This window comes from Coregonus clupeaformis, chromosome 2, assembly GCF_020615455.1.
Source record: "Coregonus clupeaformis isolate EN_2021a chromosome 2, ASM2061545v1, whole genome shotgun sequence".
NCBI lineage: Eukaryota > Metazoa > Chordata > Actinopteri > Salmoniformes > Salmonidae > Coregonus > Coregonus clupeaformis.
In genome coordinates, this window is record NC_059193.1 from 38,866,647 (window position 1) to 38,889,457 (window position 22,811).

Genomic DNA, 22,811 nt, shown 5'->3' on the forward strand with positions numbered 1-22,811 from the left:
TCAGGTGTGGGAGCAGTCCTCTCCCAGCGCTCCCCCACTGACCAAAAGCTTCACCCCTGTGCTTTTTTCTCCAAGAAATTGTCACCCACAGAACGGAATTACGACGTTGGAAACCGGGAACTACTGGCGGTCAAGCTTGCACTGGAAGAATGGCGGCACTGGCTGGATGGAGCTGAACTGCCGTTTGTGGTCTGGACTGACCACAAAAACTTGGCTTACATCCAAGCCACTAAGAGACTCAACTCACGCCAAGCCAGATGGGCCCTGTTTTTTAGTAGGTTTAACTTTATTCTTACATACAGACCGGGGTCAAGAAATGTTAAACCAGATGCTTTGTCCCGCCAGTTTGCTGACCCTTCGGAGACCAGCGAGCCTGAGGCAGTCCTGCCTTCCTCATGCGTCGTGGCGGCTGTTCAGTGGGAGATCGAGTCTCTTGTGAAGACTGCACTTGCCACGGACCCGGGACCGGGTGATGGACCTCCCAACCTACTCTTTGTTCCCGAGACGGTCCGGTCTCAGGTGTTGCAGTGGATTCACACCTCCCGTTTTGCTGGTCACCCTGGGATGAGACGCACGTTGACGCTGCTTAGGAGACATTTTTGGTGGCCTTCAATGGAAACTGACGTTCGGGCTTTTGTGGCAGCCTGTTCAACCTGTGCTCGGGGCAAAGCCTCCCATCAGTCCCCTTCGGGCTGCTGCTACCCCTCCCAGTTCCCAGCCGTCCCTGGTCCCACATTGCCATGGATTTTGTCACCGGCCTACCCAAGTCTGAAGGTAATGATACTATACTTACCATTGTGGACAGATTCTCTAAATCTGTCCACTATATAGCATTACCAAAATTACCGTCTGCCAGTGAGACAGCGGACCTCCTAGTCCAACATGTATTCCGTCCCCATGGAATACCTGTGGACATCGTATCTGATAGAGGCCCACAGTTTACTTCCCGTGTTTGGAAGGTTTTCTGTTCTGCTTTGGGTGCTTCCGTTAGTCTGTCCTCAGGGTTTCATCCCCAGACCAACGGTCAAACAGAAAGAGCCAATCAAAACCTCGAAGCAACCCTTCGTTGTGTGGCTGCTCCACATCCATCATCCTGGGCCAAACATCTGCCCTGGATAGAGTACGCCCACAACTCCCTCACCGCCTCTGCCACCGGTCTTTCACCCTTCGAGGTTACCATGGGTTATCAACCCCCTCTGTTTCCTGCTCAGGAGAAGGAATTGGCTGTTCCTTCGGTTCAGGAGAACCTCCGCCGCTGCCAGAGAGTGTGGAGCGACGCTCGGGAAGCATTGCTTGGGACCACCGACAGGAACAAGACAACAGCGGATAGGAGCAGGACTCCCGCACCTGTGTTTCATCCTGGTCAAGAGGTTTGGCTGTCATCTAAGAACGTACCTCTTCGTACCCAAATCACGCAAGCTGTCTCCTCGGTACCTGGGTCCGTTTGTGGTGGAGTCCATCATTAACCCCGCTGCGGTTCGTTTGAAGTTGCCTTCAGCCATGAAGATACACCCTACTTTCCACGTCTCCCAACTGAAACCTGTGTCCTCCAGCCTTTTGTGTCTGCCGGCTGATCCACCTCCACCTGTTCGCCTCATTGACGACCATCCGGCCTACACCGTCAGTAGGCTCCTGGACTCTCGGAGGCGGGGTAGGGGTCTCCAATACCTAGTCGATTGGGAAGGTTATGGACCAGAGGAGAGGTCTTGGGTCCCTAAGCGTTTTGTGTTGGATCCTCAGCTGATCACGGACTTCCATCACGACAACCCTGACAGGCCTGGTGGGTCGCCAGGTGGCGACCATTGAGGGGGGGTACTGTTATGTGGGCAGCTTGTCTCTCCCTTTTCTGTTTCCCTTCCTCCTTGTTTTGTCCCCTCTTTTTCTGTTGTATCTGTATGTGTGTTTGTCCCCTTTATGTGGGTGTGTCTGGAGTGGATCAGGGGGCGTGCTCAGGATCTGCCTCTCCTGTGCAGCTGCGGGTTGTTTCCAGTGATTCCTGCCTACGCAGCTGCATCCTATTCTCTCATCAACCTGCACTACTTATTCCTGGGCATGGCTCTCCACCGGCGCCAGATCGTTGTTCTTACCAGAGCGGTAACTTGGCTCACCAGTAAAGTTATTTTGTCTTTGTCTTCAGCCTGGCTCTCCACTCTCCTTAACCTGTCGTTTGTTTTGTCTTTAGTTTCGGACATATCTCCCAACCTGCCTGCCTTCCTGCCTGTCGGTCTGCCTGCCTGCCTGCCTGCCTGCCTGCCTGCCTGCCTGCCTGCCTCAGCCTCTCCTTCCTCCGGAGCCGACTAGCCCACTCTGTTCCTTTACTTCAGTTGTTTTTGGACTAAGACAATTTTAACTTTGATTAAATATTTTTGTTTCTTCCACTCCCTTTGTCGTGTTGTTTCTCTGAGTGCTGGGTTGAACCATAGCCTAACAGCGGTTGGAACCAAAAATCTTCAATTTGGACTCCAGACCAAAGGACAAATTTCCACCGGTCTAATGTCCATTGCTTGTGTTTCTTGGTCCAAGCAGGTCTCTTCTTCTTATTGGTGTCCTTTAATAGTGGTTTCTTTGCAGCAATTCGACCATGAAGGCCTGATTCACACAGTCCCCTCTGAAAAGTTGATGTTGAGATGTGTCTGTGACTTGAACTCTGTGAAGCATTTATTTGGGCTGCAATTTCTGAGGCTGGTAAGGAATTGATGATTCTGGTGGTGATGTGATGTAGAAAAATTGCTGCACCCAGAGTCATGCAGATTAATTGCCATATTGCTGACAAAACACAGAGATTCTTCAAGGCACGGACTTGCTTATCTTGCAAAATATGTTGACTGAAGAGCAACAAGATTAATGTTTTTCATACGCCATAGTGAAATCTATGGATTTACTTATATAATTCACAATTTAGCCATGCTTTAGATTAGGTTGAAGCAAAGCTTGAGAAAATATGTAAAATAATCAATATTATGCTATGTTTTGCTGAAGAAATGCAAACTGAAGAAAGAGGCGTTTTGAAAAGATTCCTTGACACGTGTCAGTTTGGCATTGGTTGGCATCAGGGTGGCATCGGTTGGCATCACGCATCATCTCCCCAGGTTGTGCCACTGTCACTTGTGCTCATGTTCAGCTGTAAGATGGCTGGTTGCTTGGACAGTGGGCATCGGAGGCAGTCGTACCAGTCGTACCAGCTGCCCTCTTCACGATGCCAACTCTGATCAGCCTTACTGTTGGAGAGGTGGGTCCATCTATTCTCTATTGTCTGATGTATAATCACACAAGTTAAAGGGAGATTTGAAAAGAAAGAACTTTAGTTTATTAGGATCCCCATTAGCTACTGCACATGCAGCAACTACTCTTCCTGGGGTCCACATAAGACGTACAAACATATGACAAAGTACAGAACATTAATAGACAAGAACAACATAAGATTTTACATTCAATTCAAAATAAAAAGAAGAGTTAGGACAACATAGGAAAGACACCAAGAGACAACAAAAATACTATTTACACACACTGAGATGATTCATTCACTGAGCATTGGGATGCTGACGTCGTTGATGGCTTGTTTTATAAAGGTAGTTACCCATTAATGTGCTGTGCCCAGAATTTCAAAGTGCATTGCACGACATTAAGAACGAGAGCTTGTCATTTGGATGGAGGCTGTCAAAATGCTTTGTTTGTTTCCCAATGAGAGTATGGGAAGGTCAGAGTGGCAGAGTAAAACTCTGTTTTCCCCATTTAGCTGAAATTGCACTATACCCCCAGGCCACCGATGACTGCTCCGAAAACGAACAACCTTTTCCTGAATCCATCGTGCACATTGTTGTTTACTCTCCTTTACATCTGAGTCATTGCACCAGGAGAAGCAGTTTTAAACCACAAAGATACCTTGAATAAGGAAACAACATTTTCTAGAGGGATCTTCGTAGCCTTAAACAACCTTTTACTGCTGTGGGCTAAATCAGTGTCACATACAGTAGAGTGTTTCTTGGTAGTCTTAAACAAATCTACTTTGAAACAAAAGTATACACCTCACACACGGTCATGGGCAAAAAAAAAGAAGACACCTATACCATGTCAGATATAGAGTTGAAATGCACTCAATTTTGAGTTTGCATCCCAATATTAGACTTCATATACAGTACCAGTCAAAAGTTTGGACACAACTACTCATTCAAGGGTTTTTCTTTATTTTTACTACATTTACATTTTACATTTTAGTCATTTAGCAGACGCTCTTATCCAGAGCGACTTACAGGAGCAATTAGGGTTAAGTGCCTTGCTCAAGGGCACATCGACAGATTTTTCACCAGCGACCTTTCGGTTACTGGCACAACGCTTTATCCACTAAGCTACCTGCCGCCATTATTTTCTACACTGTAGAATAATAGTGAAGACATCAAAACGATGAAATAACACATATGGAATCATGTAGTAACCAAAAAAGTGTTAAATAAATCAATATATATTTTATATTTGAGATTCTTCAAATAGCCACCCTTTGCCTTGATGACAGCTCTGCAAACTCTTTGCATTCTCTCAACCAGCTTCACCTGAAATGCTTTTCCAACAGTCTAGAAGGAGTTCCCACATATGCTGAGCACTTGTTGGCTGCTTTTCCTTCACTCTGCCGTCCGACTCTGCCCAAACCATCTCAATTGGGTTGAGGTCGGGGGATTGTGGAGGCCAGGTCATCTGATGCAGCACTCCATCACTCTCCTTCTTGGTAAAATAGCCCTTACACAGCCTGGAGTTGTGTTGGGTCATTGTCCTGTTGAAAAACAAATGATAGTCCCACTAAGCCCAAACCAGATGGGAAGGCGTATCACTGCAGAATGCTGTGGTAGCCATGCTGGTTAAGTGTGCCTTGAATTCTAAATAAATCACAGACAATGTCACCAGCAAAGCACCCCCACACCATAACACCTCATCTTCCAAGCTTTACGGTGGCAACTGGACATGCGGAGATCATCCGTTCACCCACTCCGCGTCTCACAAAGACACAGCGGTTGGAACCAACCAAATCTCCAATTTGGACTCCAGACCAAAGGACACATTTCCACCGGTCTAATGTCCATTGCTTGTGTTTCTTGGTCCAAGCAGGTCTCTTCTTCTTATTGGTGTCCTTTAATAGTGGTTTCTTTGCAGCAATTCGACCATGAAGGCCTGATTCACACAGTCCCCTCTGAACAGTTGATGTTGAGATGTGTCTGTGACTTGAACTCTGTGAAGCATTTATTTGGGCTGCAATTTCTGAGGCTGGTAACTCTAATGAACTTATCCTCTGCAACAGAGGTAAATCTGGGTCTTCCATTCCTGTGGGGGTCCTCATGAGAACCCGTTCCATCATAGCACTTGATGGTTTTTACGACTGCACTTGAAGAAACTTCTACGTTCTTGAAATGTTCAGTATTGACTGACCTTCATGTCTTAAAGTAATGATGGACTGTCGTTTCTCTTTGCTTATTTGAGCTGACCTTGCCATAACATGGACTTGGTCTTTTACAAAATAGGGCTATCTTCTGTATACCCCCCCTACCTTGTAACAACACAACTGATTAGCTCAAACGCATTAAGAAAGAAAGAAATTCCACAAATTAACTTTTAAGAAGGCACACCTGTTAATTGAAATGCATTCCAGGTGACTACCTCATGAAGCTGGTTGAGATAATGCCAAGAGTGTGCAAAGCTTTCATCAAGGCAAAGGGTGGCTATTTGAAGAATCTCAAATCTCAAAAATATTTTGATTTGTTTAACACTTTTTGGGTTACTACATGATTCCATATGTGTTATTTCATAGTTTTGTTGTCTTCACTATTATTCTACAATTTAGAAAATAGTAAAAATAAAGAAAAACCCTTGAAGGAGTAGGTGTGTCCAAACTTTTGACTGGTAGTGTACATAACAGAAGACTGAAATATAACAAAACCATTTGACATAGAAACACCACATTTTCGGCAGGTTTTTTGAAATTATGTTTATTGATTATGAAACTATAAAAACATTAAAAAACATTCCACCCATGAGGCCACTAGAGGGCGATTTTGTCATTTGACTGCAGTAATGGACCAGTACATGGTCACAAGACCTGGGTTCAAATAGTGTTTCTGTGTTCTTTCAAATACTTTAGCCGTGCTTAATTGAGCTTGCCTCATGCAATGGAACAATGGAATAGTCCCAAAAGTTCAAGCCTCAATTATGCTCAATCCAACGTTCAAAGTATTTGAAAGAAAACAAGTTATATTTCAACTCAGTTCTAATGGTCACAGAGAATTAATACAGAGGCTCTCAAGCATTTGGAACTGCAGAAGTGAATACAGGCAGGAAACGTCTATCTGTATAGTGCCTTTCACATCGATTTTCAACAGCCCAAGCCCAAGGATGTAAAAAGGCATGCAATATTTCACTGGATACTGGAGTAGGCCAATCAAGTATGCAAGTGTTGCTGTTTGGATGGATTGGTATGCTACATGCGTTTGCTGACCTGCGTAGTCACTCGCTCTGTCTCTCTCTCTCCCGCTCTATTTTTCTTTCTCTCTTCTTCTCTCCATATATCTCTATCCTCTCCCTCTCTCTCTTCATTGCTCTCTCTCTCTCTTTCTCTCCCCCTCTCAAAATCTCTCTCTCACTCTCTTCACCCCCCCACCTCACTCTTTCTCTCCCTCTGACATCACTCGATTTAGTAGTGTGGTGACTTAGGGCGCTGAGACATGTAGTGGGCAAGACATCATATCATACACTTTTTGTATGGATTTATAAGTGGAAGCTGCCATATTTTGGTTTGTCTGCACTGTGTCCTCCCTCTCACCCTCCTCCCTCTTCTTCTACCTTTTATTCTCATCCTCTTCTTCTTATCCTCTTCCTTATTCTCCTGTAGAAAGGTTTTGTGAATAATTACAGTTTGCTCAGATGGAATGAAGTGGATCGTCTCTTTTCCTTGCTCCAAGATTACATTCTTGTCTGATCAAACAAAGTTTGAATGGAGGCTGCTGCCATTTTGTTGGACATTTCATATGAACTGGCGGGTGATAGTGTAACTGGCGGGTGATAGGGTATATTTGGGAAATTCTATAATAAAAGAGATTCTGTCTCGTGCATAATGGAATGTTTAATCACATGAGACATTTCTCATAACTATGTAACCTCTTATAAAGGGGTGAATAATGTACCTGATTAATTAATGAATGAAGATATTAGAAAATCAGTGCCATCCCTCTAAGCTGCTCCGAACCGTCCTCGTTTACACTGCTCAATTAGATGACGTTATGTGTAGTTATCATTAGTGCCCACATGGTGTGTGTAACGCGAAATATCTCCAGCATTGCCTAACTAATACCGACCAATGACACAAGGAATTATAGAGAATTGTCCAACTTCCCAATTACCGTTGGATTGCTTTTTCAGACTAACCATATAGTTTATTCATATCCTATGAGTCTTGTTAGTGTCATGTGAAGATTTTTGGCCCTCATTCCAATATGGTATTTGATGCCCTGAAATAGAGAAATAGGAAAGGACATTTATAAATGGGCATTTTCAAGTATGATTGATTTATAGATATTTTCGCTAAAACACGAACAGACAGACGTGAAATTTGGTAAATGTGAGAAAAATAGGTACATCTATTTAATATTGAGGATGGGACCCAATAATGCAAGTTAAAGTGCAAAAGTACCTCTGTCAGTGTCAGATTGTGTGCTGCATCCAATTTTACTTGGACAAGAGGAATGTATGTAAGAATGCTGTTCATCGACTACAGCTCAGCCTTCAACACCATAGTGCCTTCCAAGCTCATCACTAAGTTCAAGGCCCTGGGTCTGAATCCCTCCCTGTGCAACTGGGTCCTGGACTTCCTGACGGGCCGACCCCAAGTGGTGAAGGTAGGCAACAATACCTCCTCCATGCTGATTCTAACACAGGGGTCCCACAGGGGTGCGTGCTCAGCCTCCTCCTGTCCTCCCTGTTCACCCATGAATATGTGGGTACGAACATATCCAAGTCAATCAGCAAGTTTGCTGACGACACAACAGTGGTAGGCCTGATTACCAACAACGATGAGACGGCCTACAGGGAGGAGGTGAAAGCTCTGGCGGAGTGACCTTTCAGAGACAAACATTGGCAGTAGAATAGCCTTACTGAGCTCAGTGACTTTCAACGTGGCAACATCATAGGATGACACCTTTCCAACAAGTCAGTTAGTCAAATTTCTGCCCTGCTAGAGCTGCCCCAGTCAACTGTAAGTGCTGTTATTGTGAAGTGGAAACGTCTACGATCAACAACCGCTCAGCCGCGAAGTGGTAGGCCACACAAGCTCACAGAATGGGACCGCAGAGTGCTGATGCGCGTAGCGCACATAAATCGTCTGTCCTCGGTTGCAACACTCACTAGCGAGTTCCAAACTGCCTCTGGAAGCAACGTCAGCACAATAACTGTTTGTCGGGAGCTTCATGAAAGGGGTTTCCATGGCCGAGCAACCGAACACAAGCCTAAGATCAACATGCGCAATGCCAAGCGTCGGCTGGAGTGGTGTAAAGTTCGCCGCCATTGGACTCTTGAGCAGTGGAAACGCGTTCTATGGAGTGATGAATCACGCTTCACCATCTGGCAGTCCGACGGACAAATCTGGTTTTGGTGGATGCCAGGAGAACGCTACCTGCCTGAATGTATAGTGCCAACTATAAAGTTTGGTGGAGGAGGAATAATGGACTGGGGCTGTTTTTCATGGTTCAGGCTAGGACCCTTAGCATTAAGGGAAATCTTAATGACATTCTAGACGATTCTGTGCTTCCAACTTTGTGGCAACATTTTGGGGAAGGCCCTTTCCTGTTTCACCATGACAATGCCGCCGTGCACAAAGCGAGGTCCATACAGAAATGGTTTGTTGAGATCGGTGTGGAAGAACTTGACTGGCCTGGGATGAATTGGAACGCCGACTGCGAGCCAGGTCTAATCGCCCAACATCAATGCCCAACCTCACTAATGCTCTTGTGGCTGAATGGAGCATGTCCACGCAGCAATGTTCCTATTGGAAAGCCTTCCCAGAAGAGTGGAAGCTGCAAAGGGGGAACAACTCCATATTAATGCCCATGATTTTGGAATGAGATGTTCGACGAGCAGGTGTCCACGTACTTTTGGTCATGTAGTGTATGTTGATGTTTGTATGAGTAGAAGCATAAGTACCGTATATCTTCCAGGCCCTTGAGCCCTGTGTGGTTCTCAGCAGTGGGGGCCCACAGTTAATCGTCATGATCCAGACCACTGGTGACCAGAATTGGGAGGTGAATGTGGGGCTCCAGGCAGTTTACCTGGGAACAGAGGTTGAGATCAAGAGTGAAGTGACAGATTGAGGCTAGTGAGTGAGAATAAAACAGTGAAACTGATACTATACACTTTTGTTTGAGGGTATTACTTGTGCCGGCCCATTTCCTCAAGCAGCGAGGCCCTTTTTAACATCATACCCACCATCCATCCCTCTCCCTCACAAATCATTTACATTTACATTTTAGTAATTTAGCAGACGCTCTTATCCAGAGTCACATACAGTTAGCAGTTAGTGCATTCATATTAAGATATAGTAGCTAGGTGGGACAACCACATATCCCAAGCACAGAAAGTACAAGTGCTGGTTCAGGTATTATTATTTAATTTTTTGGGGGTGGGGGGGTTGAGGTGAGTAGGAAGATTATTTAAGATGCTGTCTTCCTCAATGAACTGGATGATGTGAGCAGAGACCTTGTTCCACAGGTAGATTTATCCACAGTCGCTGCCACTGACCACAAACTCTGCAAGGGCCATAGAAGTTCACCCCTTCACTGTGAGATGGAGAAATAGGGGGAAAACAGAGTGTTCATGTTTCTTATAATTGCTAGTTCATAATCATTCCTTGCCCTTTTTGTCCCAATAACTGTAGCGTTGTTGTGATGGCCCTTGGTGGTAATGTGCACCGTCAGAGCTCTGAAAAGACAGACAGAGAGGACAGACAGCTACAGACAGACGTTCATGATCACTGATGGGAAGGACATCACATTACATGAGGAAAGATACAAGTAAATAGTCAGAGCAATTAAGACACATGAATAAAAGTGGGGTTGACTCCTTGTGTTTTACCTGTGCCGTCATGACTCTAGCATATACTACGCAGGTAATGTTTGTTTTGGACTAGCTGGAAAACAGGTGAGTTTGACACAACGTGTTATCATTTTCATCAGCCTTCCTCTGGTCATAGATCCTACTTTTTAGTTTAGTCTTTTAGCAGACTTTTTACAGTAGTGAGTGCATACATTTTCTTCATACTGGTCCCTGTGGGAGTCGAACCCACAACCCTAGTGTTGCAAGCACCATGCTCTACCAACTGAGCTACAAGGGACAGCTTATAAAGGTAGAAGATGAGGAGAAGTACGATAGAGAATCCAAGACAATGCACTTTCTACTTCTGCCTTACAACACACCTGTCTTACCTGACATACTGGTCTCTACCAACCAAGGCAAAGTGAAGAACAATAAGCAGTACATAACGAACCTAATGTAAACTAGGCTAATACAGTCAGCCTACAAGAATACATGGTATTATTGGGAAATGAGTCAGTAGTCAGCTTAGGCTATATCAGCAATGTGAGGCTATATCATGGACTGATTTTAATTCATAAACAAATACATTATTGGTAGCTATGGCTAGACATGTTTATAACAAGATACCATTTGGCCCCCTGGATATCAAAGCAAACAATGGCCACAGTAGCTAGCTTATTCAGCTGTATCTTTCAACTAAAGTTTGAGATAGATTTAGATTCTGAGTACATCTGACAGCTATCAGCTGTATACAAATACATACGGTTTTACTGTTGATCAATGTGGCTTGATATCACTGCTGGGACCTTTGTTGTTGCTTACACTTCCTCTGCCTGCATCTTTTTCACCCAGAGCCTTGAGATGCACTGATATGCTGTTTTCAGATACCCAATGATAAATCATGTATTAAGCAAGGTTAGATGGTTACACAATTTATAATTGAAAGCATAATTGTGACTCAGTTGCTATTCTATTGCTTTTCAAAGCAGAAATGCCTCATAATATAGGCCAGCAGGTCAATGACAAGTAGTGCTCTTGTGTGAGACATGGCGAGATATGAATCGCCTGACCATTGAACTGAAAATGTATGAGTCATCCTGTTATGAACCAATTAAATAATTTGGACTAACAATGAGCCATTTACACAATGTAGGTGAATCAATACTATGTGCTCATATAGCAATGCTACCTCAGCCCTATGATGTCCCCTCACTCAGTCAACCTGAAGTATTGCATTGTTTTGAGGCTCAAGGCATTGTTAAGGTGGCACTTGGGTGGTCCAGTGGTAACACTCCCAGCAGGAAGCTCATGGCCACCCTGATGGTTGTGGGTTCAAACCCCACCTCTGACTTTCTTGCCTCCTTGACTTTCTCCCCCATCTAATCCTTCACTGTCTAACTAAAGCTTTAAGGAGGGTTTTTAGAGATGTACTGTATATAGAACATTAATTTTTATCAATAACATTTTGTGATGTTCTGTAAAATTAGGATAATTTGAAAGGACCATACTTTTCACAAAAAAACAACAACCTTGCATCAATATAATCAAATGAAGATTTCGTTCAGTGCTACAGAAATAGCATTGATCAAGGTAGCATTTTCAGTCATTTTAGCAGACGCTCTTATCCAGAGTGACTTACAGTTAGTGAGTGCATACATATTCATACTGGCCCCCCGTGGGAATCGAACCCACAACCCTGGCGTTGCAAACACCATGCTCTACCAACTAAGCTACACAGCATTTTATTTAATTAATTGATCATATGGACTGCCATACAGTATTTTTGCGGTGGATTAAAACAAATGACTTTTGATTGATTTTAAGGCCTATACTCGTACTCATTAAGGCCTACACCAGCAGGCAGATGTCACTGTATTCATTAACTTCTTTTCATTTATTCTGCAGACCTTCAGTAGTTCCTCATGGCAGTTTTGGATATATTTTCAAAAAGAAGTTGGAGTTATCTCTTGCATTTTATGTTACATTTCTCTGTGTATTATACAATGTATATACTGAAAACGAAATGTTAATCTAAACGAAATGTGAGATGATGTCAAGATGCTTTTTATAGTGGAGATCAAGTTTATAAATTGCTTGGCTGGGCTGATGAGACAGTGGATTGAGCAGTCAGATGGAACAGAGTAAATAGGCATTTTAACGTCATATATTTAGCTGGTGGTAACTTGTGGAATGCGGTTTTAACCAATCAGCATTCAGGATTAGACCCACCCGTTGTATAAAGATAGGTGCATACATTGGTAGGTGGATCTGAGGTTGTAATGCTGTGTAGCTTTTTATTTAATACTTATCTTACCAAGTGAGTTGACTGAGAACATGTTCTCATTTACAGCAATGGCCTGGGGAATAGTTACAGGGGAGATGAACGAGCCAATTGCAAGCTGGGGATGATATGAGGGCCAGATTGGAAAATTAGCCAGGACACTGGGGTTAAGACCCCTACTCTTACAATAAGTGCCATGACCACAGAGAGTCAGGACACCCATTTAACATCCCATCCGAGAGATGGTACCCTATACAGAGCAACGTCCCCAATCACTGCCCTGGGTAATTTTTTTATTTTAGACCAGAAGAAAGAGTGCTTCCTCACTTCCAGCAGCATCTGGTCTCCCATCTAGGGACTGACCAGGACCAACCCTGCTTAGCTTCAGAGGCAAGCCAGCAGTGATGCAGGGTGGTATGCTGCTGGCTTGCACACTACAATAGAATAGAATGTACTTTTCATGCATATGAAAGGGCAGGACAAAGTGCATTACATGTTGAAGTGTAATTCAATCCAGTAGAAACAAAGTAGCTTGAATAACAAGCATACAGTTAAACCCAGAAGATAATGCTAATATAAGTGTATCTGTTCACTGAGGTTAAGCGTATAAGAATCTGGAATTGTTGAAATTTTAATCTTTCCCTTGCCTTTCGGATATAAATTCTGACCCGGATCAGAGATTGAAATAAATGTTAATTCACTTCATGAATTATGAGCCAAGAAGTTAATTTTATTGGTGTTCAACCGAGATAGTGTGAGGCCGCGGTGTCTAAAATCCATGTATCATGTACTCGCTGCTGCAATGTTCCTGAATTATATGGAGAATAGCTCATGTTAATGACAGTTCAGTGCCTTTGAAGAAAATACATCTTGGAAACTTACAGCAAACCCATAAACTTGAGGTCACACACTATGCCGTATACTGTCCCCTTAGGATTGAGAACTGAACTCAGAATACAGCACCGACCTGAAGATGTTGATTTAATCCTAGTATAATCAACATATGAGATTGGATCCTTCTGAATGTTATTGTTTATGATAGGAGAGCGGGAATAGACAGCTGTGGCCCTTCAGTAGTAGGGTCACAGACAGAGTGGCTAAGACGGGGCTTGAGCCCCCCGCCGCAAGGAGCATATCTAGTCTGGAGTTGGCAGCGCTACTACTGGAACAGACTCCGGCACCAGAATCATGTTATGATAGATGGGTAGTATTTGGATTGATTTAGATGTATGATTTCACCTTAGCATGATTTGTATCTCCTCTGCATTTTAAGATAATGTAGTTAACATTCTTTGAATAAAGAGATCATTGTCGAGCTCATAGTGCTGATCGCTTGACTGAAGGGATGGCACAAGTTATAATGTGTCTGTCTGGATATTGTGCCAACATCAACATCCTTCCTCCCTAACAATGCATCTCCTTAGACTGGGGTCCCATGTGAATTGCTCATCACACAAGGCCCTCAATGAAGAAACCAGCTGTGCTGACAGATGTTTAGAAGGATTCCCTCTATTCCCGTTATGGGAGGAGATAGACGGTATTCCCAACTAGTATTACAGGAGGGTAGAGTAAAGAGTATATATGTCTGTCTGACTCCCTATTGCAATTATGACTTGTAGTCCAACAGGAGCAATCAAATTATTTGTTTAGCTGGGGATTACTCCCCAAATAAAACAATACACCCAAAAGATGAAGCATATTGAAACACTGCATTCTCTGGATGCTTGCGTGGTGGTGACAAATGTATTCAACACACCCGATTCGGACATAGGAAATGTATGCCTTTCCCACATACTTTTCAGTAGTTGGTATTCTTATCAATTTATAAATGACAGTGCATGGAGAATGGCGTTATTTCTATCGAAAAAATTAAGTACAGTGGGGAAAAAAAGTATTTAGTCAGCCACCAATTGTGCAAGTTCTCCCACTTAAAAAGATGAAAGAGGCCTGTAATTTTCATCATAGGTACACGTCAACTATGACAGACAAATTTAGAAAAAAAAATCCAGAAAATCACATTATAGGATTTTTAATGAATTTATTTGCAAATTATGGTGGAAAATAAGTATTTGGTCACCTACAAACAAGCAAGATTTCTGGCTCTCACAGACCTGTAACTTCTTCTTTAAGAGGCTCCTCTGTCCTCCACTCGTTACCTGTATTAATGGCACTTGAACTTATTATCAGTATAAAAGACACCTGTCCACAACCTCAAACAGTCACACTCCAAATTCCACTATGGCCAAGACCAAAGAGCTGTCAAAGGACACCAGAAACAAAATTGTAGACCTGCACCAGGCTGGGAAGACTGAATCTGCAATAGGTAAGCAGCTTGGTTTGAAGAAATCAACTGTGGGAGCAATTATTAGGAAATGGAAGACATACAAGACCACTGATAATCTCCCTCGATCTGGGGCTCCACGCAAGATCTCACCCGTGGGGTCAAAATTATCACAAGAACGGTGAGCAAAAATCCCAGAACCACACAGGGGGACCTAGTGAATGACCTGCAGAGAGCTGGGACCAAAGTAACAAAGCCTACCATCAGTAACACACTACGCCGCCAGGGACTCAAATCCTGCAGTGCCAGACGTGTCCCCCTGCTTAAGCCAGTACATGTCCAGGCCCGTCTGAAGTTTTCTAGAGTGCATTTGGATGATCCAGAAGAGGATTGGGAGAATGTCATATGGTCAGATGAAACCAAAATAGAACTTTTTGGTAAAAACTCAACTCGTCGTGTTTGGAGGACAAAGAATGCTGAGTTGCATCCAAAGAACACCATACCTACTGTGAAGCATGGGGGTGGAAACATCATGCTTTGGGGATGTTTTTCTGCAAAGGGACCAGGACGACTGATCCGTGTAAAGGAAAGAATGAATGGGGCCATGTATCGTGAGATTTTGAGTGAAAACCTCCTTCCATCAGCAAGGTCATTGAAGATGAAACGTGGCTGGGTCTTTCAGCATGACAATGATCCCAAACACACCGCCCGGGCAACGAAGGAGTGGCTTCGTAAGAAGCATTTCAAGGTCCTGGAGTGGCCTAGCCAGTCTCCAGATCTCAACCCCATAGAAAATCTTTGGAGGGAGTTGAAAGTCTGTGTTGCCCAGCGACAGCCCCAAAACATCACTGCTCTAGAGGAGATCTGCATGGAGGAATGGGCCAAAATACCAGCAACAGTGTGTGAAAACCTTGTGAAGACTTACAGAAAACGTTTGACCTGTGTCATTGCCAACAAAGGGTATATAACAAAGTATTGAGAAACTTTTGTTATTGACCAAATACTTATTTTCCACCATAATTTGCAAATAAATTCATTAAAATCCTACAATGTGATTTTCTGGATTTTTTTTCCTCATTTTGTCTGTCATAGTTGACGTGTACCTATGATGAAAATTACAGGCTTCTCTCATCTTTTTAAGTGGGAGAACTTGCACAATTGGTGGCTGACTAAATACTATTTTCCCCCACTGTAGATGTTGTTCCATTTGGAACCGACAGGTTGCTCGACCTTTTTCATCGTTTCATAGTTTAATCTCGCGTAAAAAAATGATGGAATCATACGGGAATAAAGTCAATATCAGAATACAGGGTATCTGTAGACACACATCTCCACCACACCTTCATTTTTTAAATCTTCACCCAAAATGAATAGCGGGTGAATAGCATTCTATTCTAATTTCAAGGCCAGAATACGCATATAGAGAACTGCATAGAAAGGGAATTACGTTCCATTTACGCGTGGTCGGAATTCCCCCCAAGGTACAGTGCCTTGCAAAAGTATTGATCCCCCTTGGCGTTTTTCCTATTTTGTTGCATTACAACCTGTAATTTAAATGGATTTTTATTTGGATTTCATTCAATGGACATACACAAAATAGTCCAAATTGGTGAAGTGAAGTGAAAAAAATTACTTATTTCAATAAATTCTAAAAAATAAATAACAGAAAAGTGTTGCGTGCATGTGTATTCACCCCCTTTGCTATGAAGCCCCTAAATAAGAGCTGGTGCAACCAATTACATTCAGAAGTCACATAATTAGTTAAATAAAGTCCACCTGTGTGCAATCTAAGTGTGACATGATCTCTGTATATATAGAACTGTTCTGAAAGACCCCAGAGTCTGCAACACCACTAAGCAAGGGGCACCACCAAGCAAGCGGCACCATGAAGACCAAGGAGCTCTCCAAACAGGTCAGGGACAAAGTTCTGGAGATGTACAGAATCAGATCAGGGTTGGGTTATAAAAAAAGATCAGAAACTTTGAACATCCCACGGATCACCATTAAGTCCATTATACAAAAATGGAAAGAATATGGCACCACAACAAACCTGCCAAGAGAGGGCCGCCCACCAAAACTCACGGATCAGGCAAGGAGGGCATTAATCAGAGAGGCAACAAAGAGACCAAAGATAACCATGAAGGAGCTGCAAAGCTCCACAGCGGAGATTGGAGTATCTGTCCATAGGACCACTTTAAGCCGTACACTCCACAGAGCTGGGCTTTACGGAAGAGTGGCCAGAAAAAAGTAATTGCTTAAAGAAAAAAATAAGCAAACACGTTTGGTGTTTGCCAAAAGGCATGTGGGAGACTCCCGAAACATATGGAAGAAGGTACTCTGGTCAAATGAGACCAAAATTTAGCCTTTTGGCCATCAAGGAAAACGCTATGTCTGGCGCAAACCAAACACCTCTCATCACCTCCGAGAACACCATCCCCACAGTGAAGCATGGTGGTGGCAGCATCATGCTGTGGGGATGTTTTGCATCGGCAGGGACTGGGAAACTGGTCAGAATTGAAGGAACGATGCATGGCGCTAAATACAGATACATTCTTGAGGGAAACCTTTTTCAGTCTTCCAGAGATTTGAGACTGGGACGGAGGTTCACCTTCCAGCAGGACAATGACCCTAAGCATACTGCTAAAGCAACACTCGAGTGGTTTAAGGGGAAACATTTAAATGTCTTCGATTGGCCTAGTCAAAGCCCAGACCTCAATCCAATTGAGAATCTGTGGTATGACTTAAAGATTGCTGTACACCAGCGGAACGCATCCAACTTGAAGGAGCTGGAGTAGTTTTGCCTTGAAGAATGGGCAAAAAAAAACCAGTGAATAGATGTGCCAAGCTTATAGAGACATACCCCAAGAGACTTGCAGCTGTAATAGTTATGCATGCTCAAGTTTTCTTATTTTTCTTATTTAAAAATATAAAAATATTTTGCATCTTCATAGTGGTAGGCATGTTGTGTAAATCAAATAATACAAACCCCAAAATAATCCATTTTAATTCCAGGTTGTAAGACAACAAAATGGAAAAATGCCAAGGCGGGTGAATATTTTCGCAAGCCACTGTATGTTGTTTGCCAAGTGTGTGCAAAGCTGTCATCAAGGCAAAGGGTGGCTATTTGAAGAATCTCAAATATAAAATATATATTGATTTGTTTAACACTTTTTTGGTTACTACATGATTCCATATGTGTAATTTCATAGTTTTGACGTCTTCACTATTATTCTACAATGTAGAAAATAGTAAAAATAAAGAAAAACCCTTGAATAAGTAGGTGTTCTAAAACTTTTGAACTTTTACTGACAAATAAAATCAATCAATCAATCAATCCAAACTGTGCAGCGGCAATTGGTGAATGGAAAGAGACATCTGTTACAAAACACCAAAAAGTGTCAAGCCATCGATTTTGGGTAAGCCTACAAGGTAGGGGGGATGCAGTTTCTGTTTGTCAAGATTGACATAGTCTATTTATTGTGGTGTTGAAAACGTAGACCATGATTTTGAAGTGCCTGAAGTCAGTATGTTTTGTTTATTGGTGATGTGGTGTATTGGCACAGAAACCTGTCGGTGTAAAATGTGTTGCATGTATTTTATATCATTATAAATACGGCATCAAAATGTTAAATATCTGATTGCCCCCCTAGCTGATCAAGAAAAACCCTGTGAATGAGTAGGTGTGTCCAAACATTTGACTGGTAGTTTATATTTTACCAAACTACCAAATACTTTACACTGGAAGATGTTAAGCTACACTAAAGCTACCCTTAAGTTTACTTAACTAAAGTTACTATGAAAATTAATTTACTACATTCAAACACCTTCGTGAAAAATTATCATATCTAAATCTGAATCGTCATAGACTACACATTGCAAAAACATATCACAGTGGAGTCAAATGTTAACAATGTATTTAGCCTATTAAGGGTCATTCTACAGATTCGGTGACATTTCAGTATTGTCAGTGTCCCAAGATGTACTAGTGTTATAACTTGTCAGAACATTTATCAAACTACACTTAAATTACAACATTTCAAAGTTTTACATGTTTTTAATATGGAGTAGAGAATATGATTTTAAACAGAGATGAATTTCAATACTTATATGTTTGCTTTTCTTAGGAGTATTAAGAATTTCGCCTGTCCCTATTGACCATCATGCAAATGGCGTGACTCATTTTGAGTACACTGTGTTAAATAATAATGCTTTTTTTTGTTAAATTAAGTGTATATGCCCCCTTATTATGCATAATCCATTTTCTCAGCATAAGACATTTTATTTTCTGAGAAATTCAGGCTTTTACCCCTGTCCTTGTATTTCTTTCAACCCCGTAACGCAACAATACCCCCACTCACAATTAAATAATGGTTTGATCCTGTGGACATCATTTATGAGGAAGTGACATCATACAAGTCTTCAGAGAAGCCTGGTGTGACAAGTGGTAAGCTGCTCTCTCACTTTTTATAAATATTTCATGTTTTTTAAGCACATATGGGCTTTGTCAATCTCAGGTATTCAACTCTGTTGGGGGGGAATTCATAGTTAAGATTTTACCAAGAATTGTTTTTATAGCTATGAAGTATAACAATGTCTTTTGTTGAATAAGGCCATGTGGCACACTGCTAGCTGCTAGCATCCCGAATTAGCAACAGATTAGCACAAAATCTTCAACCCTGTCACATTCAACCCCATCACATTTTTCAATGTTACGGGGTTGAATGGCTGTTACAGGGTTGAATAGCTGTTAAATCTTAGCAATATTTAATGTATATTGCTTAATACCAATCATATTTTCTTGTTGAATGTTTGTTGTTTACGGTTTTACAGTATCAACTAAAAGTACGAGGAATTTTTGAAAATAATAACTTAAAAAAGTGACAATTAATTTGTTCTCTCTCCTATATACATTGACATATTTAGGAGTATTATCTGCAAGTTCATGTTCATTTGACTACATAGTGATTAAAAGGATACAATATTTAGTCTTGAAGAGTAAGCAGGTCATTGACTTGACCTTGACCTACAATTTCAGATTCAACAATGGAAAAAACAGCAGCAGAAAGGAAACACACATTGAGAGGAAGGTGAGGGACATCCGCACGCCGGTGGTCAGGTAATTCTCCTGGAAATGTAAGATCTTTAAGACACGAGGTGGTGGTGGTCATGGACACACAATCAACAGAAAATAAAGTTTTGTTGCTTTAAAGCATAATTTGGTAATGCATAAAAAGACTAGAGAATGTAAATGAAGACTAGTCTAAAAATACATACAGTATACTGCCTTGGCAACTGGTGAGTACTCTGTACAGGGTCTTAGAGGAGAACAACACTGCCATCAAGCTTTACTTCATTGAAGACGAGGCCATCGAGAAAGCCGTCCAAGGTATGCCAGCTAATTTGCCAGTAGTTCCATCCACAATGCGGATCCACCAAGTTGTTTGTGTGGCTGCAAGGCAAATTGCCTACCGTGATGTAAGCTGTATGTGCACAGTCCACAACAAGAAACTGGAATGCCAGTGTTTCAATACACAACATTTCACATTTACCCCTAAAGTTACATCAGTCGTGTCACAGAGGGAGGTTGATTGGGCAAATCCAGACATATGCGGGAAATGGTGCGTGGCCAAATATGATGACGATTTCTATCCCGGAATAATTCTAGCCACAGATGAATCCCATGTGCAGGTCAAATGCATGTGCTGTGCTGGACCAAATAGGTACTTCTGGCCACTTCTTGATGATATCCTGTGGTATCCATTTGAGGACATCTTGGAACACATTGATCCCCCTAAACCGGTGACTTCTAGGCACATGGAAATACAGAAGGAAGTGTGGGCTAGGCTCTCTCAGTAAAAATGGTGAACAAACTGTAGGCTTACCTATAGGTTATTAATGTTAAGATGTTTGCTTAATGTTCAAACATTCAAACAACACAGACATTCCTGCCATTACTCTGGATATTTCTATGAAATAAATGAAATGTTGTAACTGTTGTTAGTTTATTAATGTGTTTTAATCTGTCTAGATTTCATCTTGATTGTTTAACCTTTAAAAGCTATGTTGACAGTAGTTTAAAATGTTAAAAAATGGCAACATGTGACCTATATAGGTTATCAATGTTAAGATGTTTGCTCAATGTTCAAACAGACTCCTGCCATTATCAGATGGATATTTTTATGAAATCAATGAAATGTTGTTACTGTTATTAGTTCATTAATGTGTTTTACTCTGTCTAGCTTTCATCTAGATTCTTTAGATTTTAAAAGCTATGTTGACAGTAGGTTTAAAAATGTTTAAAATGTTTAAAAAATGGCAACATGTTAGTGATCTCAAAAGATAAAACATATGACACGTGATGCTTTTCACTCAACCCTGTTACATGATTTTGAACCCTGTTGCGGTGCATTCATCCCTGTTACGAGATTATTTTTTTACATTTTTGTATTAAATACACAAAATATAACATCAATAGTGTTTTTATTATGTGTATTAAATCAGGGTAAATAAGGCTATTTCAATTTTGTCAGGAATTACGCAGCATTCTTGCACATTTCTTGCGAAAATGTGGAGTTAGATTAGACATTTCTTCATCGTAAACTGGAAAGGATGGTGCTGGTCAGTTTTTCTTGATTTTCTCTTTAATTACAATATGCCATTATTTACAAGGGACATCTAAACTGTGAGATTATGCCAGAAGCTGATCTCAAGCTTATTGGAAAAATGAATAGTTGAATAACAAAATGACTGTGACGGGGTTGAATTAAATTGGGACTTGTTTGAGAAAATAATACAGAATAATAACTTAATACTCTACATTGAGATGGGAAAAGGTATTTTCTATCAAGTACACACATTACTTTGTCACATCAAATAAAAAAAAGCTTAAGATTTTAATGTTCATTGTTTCATCCTCCTCAATCACAAAAGGCACCGAATCTGTAGAATGACCCCTAAACACAACATCTCTTTCAAGTGAAAACTAGGCATCTCTGATCCTTTTAAAAGAAAGGAAATCTTGCCTACTTTACCCATGATTTCTGTTATTTTTGCAAAAAGTAATTTGTAGTTCCACTAAACCAGTACAAGGCAAAAAAGTTATTAAATATTAAAAATACTACCAAGATTTGAATAAATACTGAACAAGAATATAAACACCACATGTAAAGTGTTGGTCCCGTGTTTCATGAGCTGAAATAAAAGATCCCAGAAATTGTTCATACGCTCAAAAGGTTACTTCTCTCAAATTGTGTGCACACATTTCTTTACATCCCTGTTAGTGAGCATTTCTCCTTTGCCAACATCCATTTACCTGACAGGTGTGGCATATCGAGAAGCTGATTAAACAGAATGATCATTACACAGGTGCACCTTGTGCTGGACAATAAAAGGCCACTCTATAATGTGCACACAACACAATGCCACAGATGCCACAGATGTCTCTAGATTTGAGGGAGCGTGCAATTGGCATGCTGACTGCAGGAATGTCCACTAGAGCTGTTGCCAAAGAATTTAATGTTAATTTCTGGCAGTACATCTAACCTGCCTCACAACCGCAGACCACGTGTAACCACGCCAGCCTAGGACTTCCACATCCGGCTTCTTTACCTGCGGGATGGTCTGAGACCAGCCACCTGGACAGCTGATGAAACTGTGGGTTTGCACAACCAAATAATTTCTGCATTAACTGTCAGAAACTGTCTCAGGGAAGCTCATCTGCGTGCTCATCATCCTCACAATAGTCTTGACCTGACTGCAGTTCGGCGTCATAACCGACTTCAGTGGGCAAATGCTCACCTTCGATGGCCATTAGCACGCTGGAGAAGTGTACTCGTCACGGATGAATCCTGGTTTCAACCGGGCAGATGGCAGACAGCGTGTATTGTGAGTGGTTTGATGATGTCAATGTTGTGAACAGAGTGCCCCATGGTGGCAGTGGGGTTATTGTATAGGCAGGCATCAGCTACGGACAACAAATACAATTGCATTTTATCGATGGCAATTTGAATGCACAGAGTTACTGTGATGAGATCCTGAGGCCCATTGTCCTATCATTCATCTGCCGACATCACCTAATTTTTCAGCATGATAATGCACGGCCCCAAGTCGCAAGGATCTGTACACAATTTCTGGAAGCTGAACATTTCCCAGTTCTTCCATGGCATGCATACTCACAAGACATGTCAC